Here is a 17,753-nt window from a genome sequence, read left to right as displayed (position 1 = left end):
GCAAATGAAAGCGGGTGGAGCAGGGATACATGCCACGACCCTTACAGCAGCATAGCATATTGCATGTCTCTGTGGCGCAATTGGTTAGCGCGTTCGGCTGTTAACCGAAAGGTTGGTGGTTCAAGTCCACCCAGGGACGTTTACTGTTTGAATAAACATGTAAAGTAACATGCCAGTTGACGTGTTCAGGGGCAAGGTTCTAGGAAACCAGTAAAAACAATATAACTGTTACACATCATCATTTGCTGTACGTCCTTGTTTCCACAAAAATTAAAGACAGTGAACTAAAGCTTTAAAAACTAGCGCACATTTAGCTTCCACAGGTATCATTTGAGGCAACTTCTACTTCTCTGTATTCTAGGCAAACAAACTTCTTGAATCAAAGAGCAAATGAAAGCGGGTGGAGCAGGGATACATGCCACGCCCCTTACAGCAGCATAGCATATTGCATGTCTCTGTGGCGCAATTGGTTAGCGCGTTCGGCTGTTAACCGAAAGGTTGGTGGTTCAAGTCCACCCAGGGACGTTTACTGTTTGAATAAACATGTAAGGAAACATGCCAGTTGACGTGTTCAGGGGCAAGGTTCTAGGAAACCAGTAAAAACAATATAACTGTTACACATCATCATTTGCTGTACGTCCTTGTTTCCACAAAAATTGAAGACGTGAACTAAAGCTTTAAAAACTAGCGCACATTTAGCTTCCACAGGTATCATTTGAGGCAACTTCTACTTCTCTGTATTCTAGGCAAACAAACTTCTTGAATCAAAGAGCAAATGAAAGCGGGTGGAGCAGGGATACATGCCACGCCCCTTACAGCAGCATAGCATATTGCATGTCTCTGTGGCGCAATTGGTTAGCGCGTTCGGCTGTTAACCGAAAGGTTGGTGGTTCAAGTCCACCCAGGGACGTTTACTGTTTGAATAAACATGTAAGGTAACATGCCAGTTGACGTGTTCAGGGGCAAGGTTCTAGGAAACCAGTAAAAACAATATAACTGTTACACATCATCATTTGCTGTACGTCCTTGTTTCCACAAAAATTGAAGACATGAACTGAAGCTTTAAAAACTAGCGCACATTTAGCTTCCACAGGTATCATTTGAGGCAACTTCTACTTCTCTGTATTCTAGGCAAACAAACTTCTTGAATCAAAGAGCAAATGAAAGCGGGTGGAGCAGGGATACATGCCACGACCCTTACAGCAGCATAGCATATTGCATGTCTCTGTGGCGCAATTGGTTAGCGCGTTCGGCTGTTAACCGAAAGGTTGGTGGTTCAAGTCCACCCAGGGACGTTTACTGTTTGAATAAACATGTAAAGTAACATGCCAGTTGACGTGTTCAGGGGCAAGGTTCTAGGAAACCAGTAAAAACAATATAACTGTTACACATCATCATTTGCTGTACGTCCTTGTTTCCACAAAAATTGAAGACGTGAACTAAAGCTTTAAAAACTAGCGCACATTTAGCTTCCACAGGTATCATTTGAGGCAACTTCTACTTCTCTGTATTCTAGGCAAACAAACTTCTTGAATCAAAGAGCAAATGAAAGCGGGTGGAGCAGGGATACATGCCACGCCCCTTACAGCAGCATAGCATATTGCATGTCTCTGTGGCGCAATTGGTTAGCGCGTTCGGCTGTTAACCGAAAGGTTGGTGGTTCAAGTCCACCCAGGGACGTTTACTGTTTGAATAAACATGTAAGTAACATGCCAGTTGACGTGTTCAGGGGCAAGGTTCTAGGAAACCAGTAAAAACAATATAACTGTTACACATCATCATTTGCTGTACGTCCTTGTTTCCACAAAAATTGAAGACAGTGAACTAAAGCTTTAAAAACTAGCGCACATTTAGCTTCCACAGGTATCATTTGAGGCAACTTCTACTTCTCTGTATTCTAGGCAAACAAACTTCTTGAATCAAAGAGCAAATGAAAGCGGGTGGAGCAGGGATACATGCCACGCCCCTTACAGCAGCATAGCATATTGCATGTCTCTGTGGCGCAATTGGTTAGCGCGTTCGGCTGTTAACCGAAAGGTTGGTGGTTCAAGTCCACCCAGGGACGTTTACTGTTTGAATAAACATGTAAAGTAACATGCCAGTTGACGTGTTCAGGGGCAAGGTTCTAGGAAACCAGTAAAAATAATATAACTGTTACACATCATCATTTGCTGTACGTCCTTGTTTCCACAAAAATTGAAGACAGTGAACTAAAGCTTTAAAAACTAGCGCACATTTAGCTTCCACAGGTATCATTTGAGGCAACTTCTACTTCTCTGTATTCTAGGCAAACAAACTTCTTGAATCAAAGAGCAAATTAAGGAGGGTGGGGCAGCGATCCATGCCAAGCCCCTTTTAGCAGGGTAGCATGTCTCTGTGGCGCAATTGGTTAGCGCGTTCGGCTGTTAACCGAAAGGTTGGTGGTTCAAGTCCACCCAGGGACGTTTACTGTTTGAATAAACATGTAAGGTAACATGCCAGTTGACGTGTTCAGGGGCAAGGTTCTAGGAAACCAGTAAAAACAATATAACTGTTACACATCATCATTTGCTGTACGTCCTTGTTTCCACAAAAATTGAAGACGTGAACTAAAGCTTTAAAAACTAGCGCACATTTAGCTTCCACAGGTATCATTTGAGGCAACTTCTACTTCTCTGTATTCTAGGCAAACAAACTTCTTGAATCAAAGAGCAAATGAAAGCGGGTGGAGCAGGGATACATGCCACGACCCTTACAGCAGCATAGCATATTGCATGTCTCTGTGGCGCAATTGGTCAGCGCGTTCGGCTGTTAACCGAAAGGTTGGTGGTTCAAGTCCACCCAGGGACGTTTACTGTTTGAATAAACATGTAAAGTAACATGCCAGTTGACGTGTTCAGGGGCAAGGTTCTAGGAAACCAGTAAAAACAATATAACTGTTACACATCATCATTTGCTGTACGTCCTTGTTTCCACAAAAATTGAAGACGTGAACTAAAGCTTTAAAAACTAGCGCACATTTAGCTTCCACAGGTATCATTTGAGGCAACTTCTACTTCTCTGTATTCTAGGCAAACAAACTTCTTGAATCAAAGAGCAAATGAAAGCGGGTGGAGCAGGGATACATGCCACGCCCCTTACAGCAGCATAGCATATTGCATGTCTCTGTGGCGCAATTGGTTAGCGCGTTCGGCTGTTAACCGAAAGGTTGGTGGTTCAAGTCCACCCAGGGACGTTTACTGTTTGAATAAACATGTAAGGAAACATGCCAGTTGACGTGTTCAGGGGCAAGGTTCTAGGAAACCAGTAAAAATAATATAACTGTTACACATCATCATTTGCTGTACGTCCTTGTTTCCACAAAAATTGAAGACGTGAACTAAAGCTTTAAAAACTAGCGCACATTTAGCTTCCACAGGTATCATTTGAGGCAACTTCTACTTCTCTGTATTCTAGGCAAACAAACTTCTTGAATCAAAGAGCAAATGAAAGCGGGTGGAGCAGGGATACATGCCACGCCCCTTACAGCAGCATAGCATATTGCATGTCTCTGTGGCGCAATTGGTTAGCGCGTTCGGCTGTTAACCGAAAGGTTGGTGGTTCAAGTCCACCCAGGGACGTTTACTGTTTGAATTAACATGCCAGTTGACGTGTTCAGGGCCAAGGTTCTAGGAAACCAGTAAAAATAATATAACTGTTACACATCATCATTTGCTGTACGTCCTTGTTTCCACAAAAATTGAAGACAGTGAACTAAAGCTTTAAAAACTAGCGCACATTTAGCTTCCACAGGTATCATTTGAGGCAACTTCTACTTCTCTGTATTCTAGGCAAACAAACTTCTTGAATCAAAGAGCAAATGAAAGCGGGTGGAGCAGGGATACATGCCACGACCCTTACAGCAGCATAGCATATTGCATGTCTCTGTGGCGCAATTGGTTAGCGCGTTCGGCTGTTAACCGAAAGGTTGGTGGTTCAAGTCCACCCAGGGACGTTTACTGTTTGAATAAACATGTAAAGTAACATGCCAGTTGACGTGTTCAGGGGCAAGGTTCTAGGAAACCAGTAAAAATAATATAACTGTTACACATCATCATTTGCTGTACGTCCTTGTTTCCACAAAAATTGAAGACGTGAACTAAAGCTTTAAAAACTAGCGCACATTTAGCTTCCACAGGTATCATTTGAGGCAACTTCTACTTCTCTGTATTCTAGGCAAACAAACTTCTTGAATCAAAGAGCAAATGAAAGCGGGTGGAGCAGGGATACATGCCACGCCCCTTACAGCAGCATAGCATATTGCATGTCTCTGTGGCGCAATTGGTTAGCGCGTTCGGCTGTTAACCGAAAGGTTGGTGGTTCAAGTCCACCCAGGGACGTTTACTGTTTGAATAAACATGTAAGGAAACATGCCAGTTGACGTGTTCAGGGGCAAGGTTCTAGGAAACCAGTAAAAACAATATAACTGTTACACATCATCATTTGCTGTACGTCCTTGTTTCCACAAAAATTGAAGACAGTGAACTAAAGCTTTAAAAACTAGCCCACATTTAGCTTCCACAGGTATCATTTGAGGCAACTTCTACTTCTCTGTATTCTAGGCAAACAAACTTCTTGAATCAAAGAGCAAATGAAAGCGGGTGGAGCAGGGATACATGCCACGACCCTTACAGCAGCATAGCATATTGCATGTCTCTGTGGCGCAATTGGTTAGCGCGTTCGGCTGTTAACCGAAAGGTTGGTGGTTCAAGTCCACCCAGGGACGTTTACTGTTTGAATAAACATGTAAGGAAACATGCCAGTTGACGTGTTCAGGGGCAAGGTTCTAGGAAACCAGTAAAAACTAATATAACTGTTACACATCATCATTTGCTGTACGTCCTTGTTTCCACAAAAATTGAAGACAGTGAACTGAAAGCTTTAAAAACTAGCGCACATTTAGCTTCCACAGGTATCATTTGAGGCAACTTCTACTTCTCTGTATTCTAGGCAAACAAACTTCTTGAATCAAAGAGCAAATGAAAGCGGGTGGAGCAGGGATACATGCCACGCCCCTTACAGCAGCATAGCATATTGCATGTCTCTGTGGCGCAATTGGTTAGCGCGTTCGGCTGTTAACCGAAAGGTTGGTGGTTCAAGTCCACCCAGGGACGTTTACTGTTTGAATAAACATGTAAAGTAACATGCCAGTTGACGTGTTCAGGGGCAAGGTTCTAGGAAACCAGTAAAAATAATATAACTGTTACACACCATCATTTGCTGTACGTCCTTGTTTCCACAAAAATTGAAGACGTGAACTAAAGCTTTAAAAACTAGCGCACATTTAGCTTCCACAGGTATCATTTGAGGCAACTTCTACTTCTCTGTATTCTAGGCAAACAAACTTCTTGAATCAAAGAGCAAATGAAAGCGGGTGGGGGCAGGGATACATGCCACGACCCTTACAGCAGCATAGCATATTGCATGTCTCTGTGGCGCAATTGGTTAGCGCGTTCGGCTGTTAACCGAAAGGTTGGTGGTTCAAGTCCACCCAGGGACGTTTACTGTTTGAATAAACATGTAAGTAACATGCCAGTTGACGTGTTCAGGGGCAAGGTTCTAGGAAACCAGTAAAAACAATATAACTGTTACACATCATCATTTGCTGTACGTCCTTGTTTCCACAAAAATTGAAGACAGTGAACTAAAGCTTTAAAAACTAGCGCACATTTAGCTTCCACAGGTATCATTTGAGGCAACTTCTACTTCTCTGTATTCTAGGCAAACAAACTTCTTGAATCAAAGAGCAAATGAAAGCGGGTGGAGCAGGGATACATGCCACGACCCTTACAGCAGCATAGCATATTGCATGTCTCTGTGGCGCAATTGGTTAGCGCGTTCGGCTGTTAACCGAAAGGTTGGTGGTTCAAGTCCACCCAGGGACGTTTACTGTTTGAATAAACATGTAAGTAACATGCCAGTTGACGTGTTCAGGGGCAAGGTTCTAGGAAACCAGTAAAAATAATATAACTGTTACACATCATCATTTGCTGTACGTCCTTGTTTCCACAAAAATTGAAGACGTGAACTAAAGCTTTAAAAACTAGCGCACATTTAGCTTCCACAGGTATCATTTGAGGCAACTTCTACTTCTCTGTATTCTAGGCAAACAAACTTCTTGAATCAAAGAGCAAATGAAAGCGGGTGGAGCAGGGATACATGCCACGACCCTTACAGCAGCATAGCATATTGCATGTCTCTGTGGCGCAATTGGTCAGCGCGTTCGGCTGTTAACCGAAAGGTTGGTGGTTCAAGTCCACCCAGGGACGTTTACTGTTTGAATAAACATGTAAAGTAACATGCCAGTTGACGTGTTCAGGGGCAAGGTTCTAGGAAACCAGTAAAAACAATATAACTGTTACACATCATCATTTGCTGTACGTCCTTGTTTCCACAAAAATTGAAGACGTGAACTGAAGCTTTAAAAACTAGCCCACATTTAGCTTCCACAGGTATCATTTGAGGCAACTTCTACTTCTCTGTATTCTAGGCAAACAAACTTCTTGAATCAAAGAGCAAATGAAAGCGGGTGGAGCAGGGATACATGCCACGACCCTTACAGCAGCATAGCATATTGCATGTCTCTGTGGCGCAATTGGTCAGCGCGTTCGGCTGTTAACCGAAAGGTTGGTGGTTCAAGTCCACCCAGGGACGTTTACTGTTTGAATAAACATGTAAAGTAACATGCCAGTTGACGTGTTCAGGGGCAAGGTTCTAGGAAACCAGTAAAAACAATATAACTGTTACACATCATCATTTGCTGTACGTCCTTGTTTCCACAAAAATTGAAGACATGAACTAAAGCTTTAAAAACTAGCGCACATTTAGCTTCCACAGGTATCATTTGAGGCAACTTCTACTTCTCTGTATTCTAGGCAAACAAACTTCTTGAATCAAAGAGCAAATGAAAGCGGGTGGAGCAGGGATACATGCCACGACCCTTACAGCAGCATAGCATATTGCATGTCTCTGTGGCGCAATTGGTCAGCGCGTTCGGCTGTTAACCGAAAGGTTGGTGGTTCAAGTCCACCCAGGGACGTTTACTGTTTGAATAAACATGTAAAGTAACATGCCAGTTGACGTGTTCAGGGGCAAGGTTCTAGGAAACCAGTAAAAACAATATAACTGTTACACATCATCATTTGCTGTACGTCCTTGTTTCCACAAAAATTGAAGACATGAACTAAAGCTTTAAAAACTACCGCACATTTAGCTTCCACAGGTATCATTTGAGGCAACTTCTACTTCTCTGTATTCTAGGCAAACAAACTTCTTGAATCAAAGAGCAAATGAAAGCGGGTGGAGCAGGGATACATGCCACGACCCTTACAGCAGCATAGCATATTGCATGTCTCTGTGGCGCAATTGGTTAGCGCGTTCGGCTGTTAACCGAAAGGTTGGTGGTTCAAGTCCACCCAGGGACGTTTACTGTTTGAATAAACATGTAAGGAAACATGCCAGTTGACGTGTTCAGGGGCAAGGTTCTAGGAAACCAGTAAAAATAATATAACTGTTACACATCATCATTTGCTGTACGTCCTTGTTTCCACAAAAATTGAAGACGTGAACTAAAGCTTTAAAAACTAGCGCACATTTAGCTTCCACAGGTATCATTTGAGGCAACTTCTACTTCTCTGTATTCTAGGCAAACAAACTTCTTGAATCAAAGAGCAAATGAAAGCGGGTGGGGGCAGCGATCCATGCCACGCCCCTTTTAACATATTGCATGTCTCTGTGGCGCAATTGGTTAGCGCGTTCGGCTGTTAACCGAAAGGTTGGTGGTTCAAGTCCACCCAGGGACGTTTACTGTTTGAATAAACATGTAAGTAACATGCCAGTTGACGTGTTCAGGGGCAAGGTTCTAGGAAACCAGTAAAAACAATATAACTGTTACACATCATCATTTGCTGTACGTCCTTGTTTCCACAAAAATTGAAGACGTGAACTGAAGCTTTAAAAACTGCTGCACATTTAGCTTCCACAGGTATCATTTGAGGCAACTTCTACTTCTCTGTATTCTAGGCAAACAAACTTCTTGAATCAAAGAGCAAATGAAAGCGGGTGGAGCAGGGATACATGCCACGACCCTTACAGCAGCATAGCATATTGCATGTCTCTGTGGCGCAATTGGTTAGCGCGTTCGGCTGTTAACCGAAAGGTTGGTGGTTCAAGTCCACCCAGGGACGTTTACTGTTTGAATAAACATGTAAAGTAACATGCCAGTTGACGTGTTCAGGGGCAAGGTTCTAGGAAACCAGTAAAAATAATATAACTGTTACACATCATCATTTGCTGTACGTCCTTGTTTCCACAAAAATTGAAGACGTGAACTAAAGCTTTAAAAACTAGCGCACATTTAGCTTCCACAGGTATCATTTGAGGCAACTTCTACTTCTCTGTATTCTAGGCAAACAAACTTCTTGAATCAAAGAGCAAATGAAAGCGGGTGGAGCAGGGATACATGCCACGACCCTTACAGCAGCATAGCATATTGCATGTCTCTGTGGCGCAATTGGTTAGCGCGTTCGGCTGTTAACCGAAAGGTTGGTGGTTCAAGTCCACCCAGGGACGTTTACTGTTTGAATAAACATGTAAGGTAACATGCCAGTTGACGTGTTCAGGGGCAAGGTTCTAGGAAACCAGTAAAAACAATATAACTGTTACACATCATCATTTGCTGTACGTCCTTGTTTCCACAAAAATTGAAGACATGAACTAAAGCTTTAAAAACTAGCGCACATTTAGCTTCCACAGGTATCATTTGAGGCAACTTCTACTTCTCTGTATTCTAGGCAAACAAACTTCTTGAATCAAAGAGCAAATGAAAGCGGGTGGAGCAGGGATACATGCCACGCCCCTTACAGCAGCATAGCATATTGCATGTCTCTGTGGCGCAATTGGTTAGCGCGTTCGGCTGTTAACCGAAAGGTTGGTGGTTCAAGTCCACCCAGGGACGTTTACTGTTTGAATAAACATGTAAAGTAACATGCCAGTTGACGTGTTCAGGGGCAAGGTTCTAGGAAACCAGTAAAAATAATATAACTGTTACACATCATCATTTGCTGTACGTCCTTGTTTCCACAAAAATTGAAGACGTGAACTAAAGCTTTAAAAACTGCTGCACATTTAGCTTCCACAGGTATCATTTGAGGCAACTTCTACTTCTCTGTATTCTAGGCAAACAAACTTCTTGAATCAAAGAGCAAATTAAGGAGGGTGGGGGCAGCGATCCATGCCAAGCCCCTTTTAGCATATTGCATGTCTCTGTGGCGCAATTGGTTAGCGCGTTCGGCTGTTAACCGAAAGGTTGGTGGTTCAAGTCCACCCAGGGACGTTTACTGTTTGAATAAACATGTAAAGTAACATGCCAGTTGACGTGTTCAGGGGCAAGGTTCTAGGAAACCAGTAAAAACAATATAACTGTTACACATCATCATTTGCTGTACGTCCTTGTTTCCACAAAAATTAAAGACATGAACTAAAGCTTTAAAAACTAGCGCACATTTAGCTTCCACAGGTATCATTTGAGGCAACTTCTACTTCTCTGTATTCTAGGCAAACAAACTTCTTGAATCAAAGAGCAAATGAAAGCGGGTGGAGCAGGGATACATGCCACGACCCTTACAGCAGCATAGCATATTGCATGTCTCTGTGGCGCAATTGGTCAGCGCGTTCGGCTGTTAACCGAAAGGTTGGTGGTTCAAGCCCACCCAGGGACGTTTACTGTTTGAATAAACATGTAAGTAACATGCCAGTTGACGTGTTCAGGGGCAAGGTTCTAGGAAACCAGTAAAAACAATATAACTGTTACACATCATCATTTGCTGTACGTCCTTGTTTCCACAAAAATTGAAGACGTGAACTAAAGCTTTAAAAACTAGCGCACATTTAGCTTCCACAGGTATCATTTGAGGCAACTTCTACTTCTCTGTATTCTAGGCAAACAAACTTCTTGAATCAAAGAGCAAATGAAAGCGGGTGGAGCAGGGATACATGCCACGACCCTTACAGCAGCATAGCATATTGCATGTCTCTGTGGCGCAATTGGTTCAGCGCGTTCGGCTGTTAACCGAAAGGTTGGTGGTTCAAGTCCACCCAGGGACGTTTACTGTTTGAATAAACATGTAAAGTAACATGCCAGTTGACGTGTTCAGGGGCAAGGTTCTAGGAAACCAGTAAAAACAATATAGCTGTTACACATCATCATTTGCTGTACGTCCTTGTTTCCACAAAAATTAAAGACGTGAACTAAAGCTTTAAAAACTAGCGCACATTTAGCTTCCACAGGTATCATTTGAGGCAACTTCTACTTCTCTGTATTCTAGGCAAACAAACTTCTTGAATCAAAGAGCAAATGAAAGCGGGTGGAGCAGGGATACATGCCACGCCCCTTACAGCAGCATAGCATATTGCATGTCTCTGTGGCGCAATTGGTCAGCGCGTTCGGCTGTTAACCGAAAGGTTGGTGGTTCAAGTCCACCCAGGGACGTTTACTGTTTGAATAAACATGTAAAGTAACATGCCAGTTGACGTGTTCAGGGGCAAGGTTCTAGGAAACCAGTAAAAACAATATAACTGTTACACATCATCATTTGCTGTACGTCCTTGTTTCCACAAAAATTGAAGACAGTGAACTAAAGCTTTAAAAACTAGCGCACATTTAGCTTCCACAGGTATCATTTGAGGCAACTTCTACTTCTCTGTATTCTAGGCAAACAAACTTCTTGAATCAAAGAGCAAATGAAAGCGGGTGGAGCAGGGATACATGCCACGACCCTTACAGCAGCATAGCATATTGCATGTCTCTGTGGCGCAATTGGTCAGCGCGTTCGGCTGTTAACCGAAAGGTTGGTGGTTCAAGTCCACCCAGGGACGTTTACTGTTTGAATAAACATGTAAGTAACATGCCAGTTGACGTGTTCAGGGGCAAGGTTCTAGGAAACCAGTAAAAATAATATAACTGTTACACATCATCATTTGCTGTACGTCCTTGTTTCCACAAAAATTGAAGACGTGAACTAAAGCTTTAAAAACTAGCGCACATTTAGCTTCCACAGGTATCATTTGAGGCAACTTCTACTTCTCTGTATTCTAGGCAAACAAACTTCTTGAATCAAAGAGCAAATGAAAGCGGGTGGAGCAGGGATACATGCCACGACCCTTACAGCAGCATAGCATATTGCATGTCTCTGTGGCGCAATTGGTCAGCGCGTTCGGCTGTTAACCGAAAGGTTGGTGGTTCAAGTCCACCCAGGGACGTTTACTGTTTGAATAAACATGTAAAGTAACATGCCAGTTGACGTGTTCAGGGGCAAGGTTCTAGGAAACCAGTAAAAACAATATAACTGTTACACATCATCATTTGCTGTACGTCCTTGTTTCCACAAAAATTGAAGACGTGAACTAAAGCTTTAAAAACTGCCGCACATTTAGCTTCCACAGGTATCATTTGAGGCAACTTCTACTTCTCTGTATTCTAGGCAAACAAACTTCTTGAATCAAAGAGCAAATGAAAGCGGGTGGAGCAGGGATACATGCCACGACCCTTACAGCAGCATAGCATATTGCATGTCTCTGTGGCGCAATTGGTTAGCGCGTTCGGCTGTTAACCGAAAGGTTGGTGGTTCAAGTCCACCCAGGGACGTTTACTGTTTGAATAAACATGTAAGTAACATGCCAGTTGACGTGTTCAGGGGCAAGGTTCTAGGAAACCAGTAAAAACAATATAACTGTTACACATCATCATTTGCTGTACGTCCTTGTTTCCACAAAAATTGAAGACATGAACTGAAGCTTTAAAAACTAGCGCACATTTAGCTTCCACAGGTATCATTTGAGGCAACTTCTACTTCTCTGTATTCTAGGCAAACAAACTTCTTGAATCAAAGAGCAAATGAAAGCGGGTGGAGCAGGGATACATGCCACGCCCCTTACAGCAGCATAGCATATTGCATGTCTCTGTGGCGCAATTGGTTAGCGCGTTCGGCTGTTAACCGAAAGGTTGGTGGTTCAAGTCCACCCAGGGACGTTTACTGTTTGAATAAACATGTAAGGAAACATGCCAGTTGACGTGTTCAGGGGCAAGGTTCTAGGAAACCAGTAAAAATAATATAACTGTTACACATCATCATTTGCTGTACGTCCTTGTTTCCACAAAAATTGAAGACGTGAACTAAAGCTTTAAAAACTAGCGCACATTTAGCTTCCACAGGTATCATTTGAGGCAACTTCTACTTCTCTGTATTCTAGGCAAACAAACTTCTTGAATCAAAGAGCAAATGAAAGCGGGTGGGAGCAGGGATACATGCCACGCCCCTTTTAGCATATTGCATGTCTCTGTGGCGCAATTGGTTAGCGCGTTCGGCTGTTAACCGAAAGGTTGGTGGTTCAAGTCCACCCAGGGACGTTTACTGTTTGAATAAACATGTAAGGTAACATGCCAGTTGACGTGTTCAGGGGCAAGGTTCTAGGAAACCAGTAAAAACAATATAACTGTTACACATCATCATTTGCTGTACGTCCTTGTTTCCACAAAAATTGAAGACATGAACTAAAGCTTTAAAAACTAGCGCACATTTAGCTTCCACAGGTATCATTTGAGGCAACTTCTACTTCTCTGTATTCTAGGCAAACAAACTTCTTGAATCAAAGAGCAAATGAAAGCGGGTGGAGCAGGGATACATGCCACGACCCTTACAGCAGCATAGCATATTGCATGTCTCTGTGGCGCAATTGGTCAGCGCGTTCGGCTGTTAACCGAAAGGTTGGTGGTTCAAGTCCACCCAGGGACGTTTACTGTTTGAATAAACATGTAAAGTAACATGCCAGTTGACGTGTTCAGGGGCAAGGTTCTAGGAAACCAGTAAAAACAATATAACTGTTACACATCATCATTTGCTGTACGTCCTTGTTTCCACAAAAATTGAAGACGTGAACTAAAGCTTTAAAAACTAGCGCACATTTAGCTTCCACAGGTATCATTTGAGGCAACTTCTACTTCTCTGTATTCTAGGCAAACAAACTTCTTGAATCAAAGAGCAAATGAAAGCGGGTGGAGCAGGGATACATGCCACGCCCCTTTTAGCATATTGCATGTCTCTGTGGCGCAATTGGTTAGCGCGTTCGGCTGTTAACCGAAAGGTTGGTGGTTCAAGTCCACCCAGGGACGTTTACTGTTGAATAAACATGTAAAGTAACATGCCAGTTGACGTGTTCAGGGGCAAGGTTCTAGGAAACCAGTAAAAACAATATAACTGTTACACATCATCATTTGCTGTACGTCCTTGTTTCCACAAAAATTGAAGACGTGAACTAAAGCTTTAAAAACTAGCGCACATTTAGCTTCCACAGGTATCATTTGAGGCAACTTCTACTTCTCTGTATTCTAGGCAAACAAACTTCTTGAATCAAAGAGCAAATGAAAGCGGGTGGGGGCAGGGATACATGCCACGCCCCTTACAGCAGCATAGCATATTGCATGTCTCTGTGGCGCAATTGGTTAGCGCGTTCGGCTGTTAACCGAAAGGTTGGTGGTTCAAGTCCACCCAGGGACGTTTACTGTTTGAATAAACATGTAAAGTAACATGCCAGTTGACGTGTTCAGGGGCAAGGTTCTAGGAAACCAGTAAAAACAATATAACTGTTACACATCATCATTTGCTGTACGTCCTTGTTTCCACAAAAATTAAAGACATGAACGAAAGCTTTAAAAACTAGCGCACATTTAGCTTCCACAGGTATCATTTGAGGCAACTTCTACTTCTCTGTATTCTAGGCAAACAAACTTCTTGAATCAAAGAGCAAATGAAAGCGGGTGGAGCAGGGATACATGCCACGACCCTTACAGCAGCATAGCATATTGCATGTCTCTGTGGCGCAATTGGTTAGCGCGTTCGGCTGTTAACCGAAAGGTTGGTGGTTCAAGTCCACCCAGGGACGTTTACTGTTTGAATAAACATGTAAGGAAACATGCCAGTTGACGTGTTCAGGGGCAAGGTTCTAGGAAACCAGTAAAAACAATATAGCTGTTACACATCATCATTTGCTGTACGTCCTTGTTTCCACAAAAATTAAAGACATGAACGAAAGCTTTAAAAACTAGCCCACATTTAGCTTCCACAGGTATCATTTGAGGCAACTTCTACTTCTCTGTATTCTAGGCAAACAAACTTCTTGAATCAAAGAGCAAATGAAAGCGGGTGGAGCAGGGATACATGCCACGACCCTTACAGCAGCATAGCATATTGCATGTCTCTGTGGCGCAATTGGTTAGCGCGTTCGGCTGTTAACCGAAAGGTTGGTGGTTCAAGCCCACCCAGGGACGTTTACGGTTAGAATAAACATGTAAAGTAACATGCCAGTTGACGTGTTCAGGGGCAAGGTTCTAGGAAACCAGTAAAAATAATATAACTGTTACACATCATCATTTGCTGTACGTCCTTGTTTCCACAAAAATTGAAGACATGAACTGAAAGCTTTAAAAACTAGCGCACATTTAGCTTCCACAGGTATCATTTGAGGCAACTTCTACTTCTCTGTATTCTAGGCAAACAAACTTCTTGAATCAAAGAGCAAATGAAAGCGGGTGGAGCAGGGATACATGCCACGCCCCTTACAGCAGCATAGCATATTGCATGTCTCTGTGGCGCAATTGGTTAGCGCGTTCGGCTGTTAACCGAAAGGTTGGTGGTTCAAGTCCACCCAGGGACGTTTACTGTTTGAATAAACATGTAAGGTAACATGCCAGTTGACGTGTTCAGGGGCAAGGTTCTAGGAAACCAGTAAAAACAATATAACTGTTACACATCATCATTTGCTGTACGTCCTTGTTTCCACAAAAATTGAAGACGTGAACTAAAGCTTTAAAAACTAGCGCACATTTAGCTTCCACAGGTATCATTTGAGGCAACTTCTACTTCTCTGTATTCTAGGCAAACAAACTTCTTGAATCAAAGAGCAAATGAAAGCGGGTGGAGCAGGGATACATGCCACGACCCTTACAGCAGCATAGCATATTGCATGTCTCTGTGGCGCAATTGGTTAGCGCGTTCGGCTGTTAACCGAAAGGTTGGTGGTTCAAGTCCACCCAGGGACGTTTACGGTTAGAATAAACATGTAAAGTAACATGCCAGTTGACGTGTTCAGGGGCAAGGTTCTAGGAAACCAGTAAAAACAATATAACTGTTACACATCATCATTTGCTGTACGTCCTTGTTTCCACAAAAATTGAAGACGTGAACTAAAGCTTTAAAAACTAGCGCACATTTAGCTTCCACAGGTATCATTTGAGGCAACTTCTACTTCTCTGTATTCTAGGCAAACAAACTTCTTGAATCAAAGAGCAAATGAAAGCGGGTGGAGCAGGGATACATGCCACGACCCTTACAGCAGCATAGCATATTGCATGTCTCTGTGGCGCAATTGGTTAGCGCGTTCGGCTGTTAACCGAAAGGTTGGTGGTTCAAGTCCACCCAGGGACGTTTACTGTTTGAATAAACATGTAAGGTAACATGCCAGTTGACGTGTTCAGGGGCAAGGTTCTAGGAAACCAGTAAAAACAATATAACTGTTACACATCATCATTTGCTGTACGTCCTTGTTTCCACAAAAATTGAAGACGTGAACTAAAGCTTTAAAAACTAGCGCACATTTAGCTTCCACAGGTATCATTTGAGGCAACTTCTACTTCTCTGTATTCTAGGCAAACAAACTTCTTGAATCAAAGAGCAAATTAAGGAGGGTGGGGGCAGAGATCCATGCCAAGCCCCTTTTAGCAGGGTAGCATGTCTCTGTGGCGCAATTGGTTAGCGCGTTCGGCTGTTAACCGAAAGGTTGTTGGTTCAAGTCCAACCAGGGACGTTCTACTTTTTGAATAAACATGCAAGGGAACAAGCCAGTGTGTACAACCGCAATTTGATTGAATAACTGAAGTTACCTACTGTAACTCCAGCTTCTATGAGTATTGGCGTAGCCCTCTAAGGCTATCGCTATTGGGTAATCCCCCTGCGCACCCGCGCAGCACTGAAACACTTGTAGTCCACGCCCGCCCGCAAGGTGGGCCCCACCCTCGGGCTCCCTTCCGGTATAAATAGGAAGGAGGCCCGACAATCTGCTCCCACACAAAACAACTTTTCTTCAGCTATTCGTGGAGCCAGTGGGGCCCAGAACTTAGAGGGCTACGCCAATACTTATAGAAGCTGGAGTTACAGTAGGTAACTTCAGTTCTATTTCGTATATGGCTTCGCCCTCTAAGGCTATCGCTATTGGGTTAAGGGCGAAGCAAGATGTAGTCTGCGCCCCACTGGGTCCCCCCGGTACAAGAAGCACAGACACACCTGCTCAGATAATAACCCATGCCTATTGCGCCATGCGAATGGCGCATCACAGTCCCTGGAATATAGCATAACATGAATATTTACCATGAGGGGACGAAGGCTGGGAATAATACATACCTGCCGCTGTCGACGAAGGTCACACTTTGCCCAGTGACAGACAGGAGGGGGAATAGCAGCTCTCTGCGTGCAGACAGGCAGGAGAGCGCACAGCTGGGTCCCCAACATCACTCACTCTGACAAGACATTCCGTACGAAATGTGTCAGGGGAAAAAGGGGGACGTCCCTCTCATAAAAGGGAAATACAGGCCACTCTCCGTGTGCCGAGGCAGGAGAGAGGCTCACAGCTGGATCCCTGACGTCACTCACTCTGACAGGACACTCAGCACAGGGTGTGTCAGAGAGGAATGGGAGACATCCCTCAAATAAAATTGAATAAATGAACAGGGAGAAGACCAAGATGCAGCAGTGCAAATGTCTTCCACTGACATTCCTCCGTGCAAAGCCGTGGAGGAGGAAACATTCCTCTGGTGGAGTGCGCATTGATGTTCTCCGGAGAATCCACCCCAGCGGAGACATAATGTGACACAGCTTCACACAGCCAGTGTGACAGCTGTTGTGCAGATAGAGACTGCCCTATCGAGCGCTCTCTATAATGCACAAACAGGCGCTGAGAACGGCGCAAGGCAGCCGTGCGCGCCACATAGCAGGACAGCTGAGATGAGACGTGGCTTCTTCCTCCGACCTGCTGAGGAGGGGGAAAGAAGCCAGCCAGGGTGATCACTCTTGACCTAAAAGAGTTTGTGATGACCTTAGCCTGAGGCATGAAGCCGGGTTAGCATAACGGCTGTCCTCCCTGGCGATTGAGGTAGGCTGCCGTGGCCTGTTGGCTGGGCGAATCAACACATGTTTGATTGTACAGCAACGGGGCGAAGTGCTGGAATACTTCCCAACCCGGAGAACAGCTCCAGCACATTTACCTCTGACGCACGGGGTCGGTGCGTTGGCGAATGAACCACCTCTGGAGACCCCTCCTGTGGGGGAGACCCCGGGGAATCCCCACGTGATCAGCTGACGTCATGCTGAGCAGCTGTATCACGGAGAGGGCTGTCACCATGCTGTGGGATGTGACACGCTGGATAGGGAGCTGTCAGTTCCTCCACTCGCTGCAGCGAGAGCCGCACTCTGCTGGCTGAGTTTTATTCCACTCGCAGATAAATGAATGTCTGGGGGGGGAAGAGGACAGCTCTTTTTCAAATCCATTATGGAAACCAAGCTTTGACAGATGCGATACGAGATGTAACGTCTGTAAAGCGACTTCCTCCCTGGAGCGACCAGCAATTGCAGATCGTCCAGATAAAACCACACTCTCTCATCCATCCTCTGTGTAGTGGCTCCAGCCTT

General features: G+C 44.0%; 42 non-coding genes across 42 annotated transcripts; all 42 read left to right on the top strand.

Moving 5' to 3' along the window:
• The first annotated feature begins 65 nt into the window (after positions 1 to 65).
• trnan-guu lies at positions 66 to 139 on the top strand. Its single transcript has one exon. It is a non-coding gene; the product is annotated as a tRNA-Asn (tRNA).
• Positions 140 to 451: 312 nt separating this feature from the next.
• trnan-guu lies at positions 452 to 525 on the top strand. The gene has a single exon. It is a non-coding gene; the product is annotated as a tRNA-Asn (tRNA).
• A 311-nt stretch (positions 526 to 836) lies between these two features.
• trnan-guu lies at positions 837 to 910 on the top strand. Its single transcript has one exon. It is a non-coding gene; the product is annotated as a tRNA-Asn (tRNA).
• A 311-nt stretch (positions 911 to 1,221) lies between these two features.
• trnan-guu lies at positions 1,222 to 1,295 on the top strand. Its single transcript has one exon. It is a non-coding gene; the product is annotated as a tRNA-Asn (tRNA).
• Positions 1,296 to 1,606: 311 nt separating this feature from the next.
• On the top strand, positions 1,607 to 1,680 carry trnan-guu. The gene has a single exon. It is a non-coding gene; the product is annotated as a tRNA-Asn (tRNA).
• A 311-nt stretch (positions 1,681 to 1,991) lies between these two features.
• On the top strand, positions 1,992 to 2,065 carry trnan-guu. Its single transcript has one exon. It is a non-coding gene; the product is annotated as a tRNA-Asn (tRNA).
• A 305-nt stretch (positions 2,066 to 2,370) lies between these two features.
• Positions 2,371 to 2,444, top strand: trnan-guu. The gene has a single exon. It is a non-coding gene; the product is annotated as a tRNA-Asn (tRNA).
• A 311-nt stretch (positions 2,445 to 2,755) lies between these two features.
• trnan-guu lies at positions 2,756 to 2,829 on the top strand. The gene has a single exon. It is a non-coding gene; the product is annotated as a tRNA-Asn (tRNA).
• A 311-nt stretch (positions 2,830 to 3,140) lies between these two features.
• Positions 3,141 to 3,214, top strand: trnan-guu. The gene has a single exon. It is a non-coding gene; the product is annotated as a tRNA-Asn (tRNA).
• Positions 3,215 to 3,525: 311 nt separating this feature from the next.
• On the top strand, positions 3,526 to 3,599 carry trnan-guu. The gene has a single exon. It is a non-coding gene; the product is annotated as a tRNA-Asn (tRNA).
• A 300-nt stretch (positions 3,600 to 3,899) lies between these two features.
• trnan-guu lies at positions 3,900 to 3,973 on the top strand. The gene has a single exon. It is a non-coding gene; the product is annotated as a tRNA-Asn (tRNA).
• Positions 3,974 to 4,284: 311 nt separating this feature from the next.
• trnan-guu lies at positions 4,285 to 4,358 on the top strand. The gene has a single exon. It is a non-coding gene; the product is annotated as a tRNA-Asn (tRNA).
• Positions 4,359 to 4,670: 312 nt separating this feature from the next.
• trnan-guu lies at positions 4,671 to 4,744 on the top strand. The gene has a single exon. It is a non-coding gene; the product is annotated as a tRNA-Asn (tRNA).
• A 314-nt stretch (positions 4,745 to 5,058) lies between these two features.
• Positions 5,059 to 5,132, top strand: trnan-guu. The gene has a single exon. It is a non-coding gene; the product is annotated as a tRNA-Asn (tRNA).
• A 312-nt stretch (positions 5,133 to 5,444) lies between these two features.
• trnan-guu lies at positions 5,445 to 5,518 on the top strand. The gene has a single exon. It is a non-coding gene; the product is annotated as a tRNA-Asn (tRNA).
• A 311-nt stretch (positions 5,519 to 5,829) lies between these two features.
• Positions 5,830 to 5,903, top strand: trnan-guu. Its single transcript has one exon. It is a non-coding gene; the product is annotated as a tRNA-Asn (tRNA).
• Positions 5,904 to 6,213: 310 nt separating this feature from the next.
• Positions 6,214 to 6,287, top strand: trnan-guu. Its single transcript has one exon. It is a non-coding gene; the product is annotated as a tRNA-Asn (tRNA).
• Positions 6,288 to 6,598: 311 nt separating this feature from the next.
• trnan-guu lies at positions 6,599 to 6,672 on the top strand. Its single transcript has one exon. It is a non-coding gene; the product is annotated as a tRNA-Asn (tRNA).
• A 311-nt stretch (positions 6,673 to 6,983) lies between these two features.
• trnan-guu lies at positions 6,984 to 7,057 on the top strand. The gene has a single exon. It is a non-coding gene; the product is annotated as a tRNA-Asn (tRNA).
• A 311-nt stretch (positions 7,058 to 7,368) lies between these two features.
• Positions 7,369 to 7,442, top strand: trnan-guu. The gene has a single exon. It is a non-coding gene; the product is annotated as a tRNA-Asn (tRNA).
• A 304-nt stretch (positions 7,443 to 7,746) lies between these two features.
• On the top strand, positions 7,747 to 7,820 carry trnan-guu. Its single transcript has one exon. It is a non-coding gene; the product is annotated as a tRNA-Asn (tRNA).
• Positions 7,821 to 8,130: 310 nt separating this feature from the next.
• trnan-guu lies at positions 8,131 to 8,204 on the top strand. The gene has a single exon. It is a non-coding gene; the product is annotated as a tRNA-Asn (tRNA).
• Positions 8,205 to 8,515: 311 nt separating this feature from the next.
• trnan-guu lies at positions 8,516 to 8,589 on the top strand. Its single transcript has one exon. It is a non-coding gene; the product is annotated as a tRNA-Asn (tRNA).
• A 311-nt stretch (positions 8,590 to 8,900) lies between these two features.
• trnan-guu lies at positions 8,901 to 8,974 on the top strand. The gene has a single exon. It is a non-coding gene; the product is annotated as a tRNA-Asn (tRNA).
• A 304-nt stretch (positions 8,975 to 9,278) lies between these two features.
• trnan-guu lies at positions 9,279 to 9,352 on the top strand. The gene has a single exon. It is a non-coding gene; the product is annotated as a tRNA-Asn (tRNA).
• Positions 9,353 to 9,663: 311 nt separating this feature from the next.
• Positions 9,664 to 9,737, top strand: trnan-guu. The gene has a single exon. It is a non-coding gene; the product is annotated as a tRNA-Asn (tRNA).
• A 310-nt stretch (positions 9,738 to 10,047) lies between these two features.
• On the top strand, positions 10,048 to 10,122 carry trnan-guu. The gene has a single exon. It is a non-coding gene; the product is annotated as a tRNA-Asn (tRNA).
• Positions 10,123 to 10,433: 311 nt separating this feature from the next.
• trnan-guu lies at positions 10,434 to 10,507 on the top strand. Its single transcript has one exon. It is a non-coding gene; the product is annotated as a tRNA-Asn (tRNA).
• Positions 10,508 to 10,819: 312 nt separating this feature from the next.
• Positions 10,820 to 10,893, top strand: trnan-guu. The gene has a single exon. It is a non-coding gene; the product is annotated as a tRNA-Asn (tRNA).
• A 310-nt stretch (positions 10,894 to 11,203) lies between these two features.
• Positions 11,204 to 11,277, top strand: trnan-guu. Its single transcript has one exon. It is a non-coding gene; the product is annotated as a tRNA-Asn (tRNA).
• Positions 11,278 to 11,588: 311 nt separating this feature from the next.
• trnan-guu lies at positions 11,589 to 11,662 on the top strand. Its single transcript has one exon. It is a non-coding gene; the product is annotated as a tRNA-Asn (tRNA).
• Positions 11,663 to 11,972: 310 nt separating this feature from the next.
• Positions 11,973 to 12,046, top strand: trnan-guu. The gene has a single exon. It is a non-coding gene; the product is annotated as a tRNA-Asn (tRNA).
• A 304-nt stretch (positions 12,047 to 12,350) lies between these two features.
• On the top strand, positions 12,351 to 12,424 carry trnan-guu. The gene has a single exon. It is a non-coding gene; the product is annotated as a tRNA-Asn (tRNA).
• Positions 12,425 to 12,735: 311 nt separating this feature from the next.
• On the top strand, positions 12,736 to 12,809 carry trnan-guu. Its single transcript has one exon. It is a non-coding gene; the product is annotated as a tRNA-Asn (tRNA).
• A 303-nt stretch (positions 12,810 to 13,112) lies between these two features.
• On the top strand, positions 13,113 to 13,186 carry trnan-guu. Its single transcript has one exon. It is a non-coding gene; the product is annotated as a tRNA-Asn (tRNA).
• Positions 13,187 to 13,497: 311 nt separating this feature from the next.
• On the top strand, positions 13,498 to 13,571 carry trnan-guu. The gene has a single exon. It is a non-coding gene; the product is annotated as a tRNA-Asn (tRNA).
• Positions 13,572 to 13,882: 311 nt separating this feature from the next.
• trnan-guu lies at positions 13,883 to 13,956 on the top strand. The gene has a single exon. It is a non-coding gene; the product is annotated as a tRNA-Asn (tRNA).
• A 311-nt stretch (positions 13,957 to 14,267) lies between these two features.
• On the top strand, positions 14,268 to 14,341 carry trnan-guu. Its single transcript has one exon. It is a non-coding gene; the product is annotated as a tRNA-Asn (tRNA).
• A 312-nt stretch (positions 14,342 to 14,653) lies between these two features.
• On the top strand, positions 14,654 to 14,727 carry trnan-guu. The gene has a single exon. It is a non-coding gene; the product is annotated as a tRNA-Asn (tRNA).
• Positions 14,728 to 15,038: 311 nt separating this feature from the next.
• On the top strand, positions 15,039 to 15,112 carry trnan-guu. The gene has a single exon. It is a non-coding gene; the product is annotated as a tRNA-Asn (tRNA).
• Positions 15,113 to 15,423: 311 nt separating this feature from the next.
• Positions 15,424 to 15,497, top strand: trnan-guu. Its single transcript has one exon. It is a non-coding gene; the product is annotated as a tRNA-Asn (tRNA).
• A 305-nt stretch (positions 15,498 to 15,802) lies between these two features.
• Positions 15,803 to 15,876, top strand: trnan-guu. Its single transcript has one exon. It is a non-coding gene; the product is annotated as a tRNA-Asn (tRNA).
• Positions 15,877 to 17,753: the final 1,877 nt, after the last annotated feature.

The sequence above is a fragment of the Trematomus bernacchii genome, unplaced genomic scaffold, assembly GCF_902827165.1.
Source record: "Trematomus bernacchii unplaced genomic scaffold, fTreBer1.1, whole genome shotgun sequence".
NCBI classification, from domain to species: domain Eukaryota; kingdom Metazoa; phylum Chordata; class Actinopteri; order Perciformes; family Nototheniidae; genus Trematomus; species Trematomus bernacchii.
The sequence above is the reverse complement of the archived record's forward strand: the minus strand, read 5'-3'. Positions and strand labels throughout refer to the sequence as shown.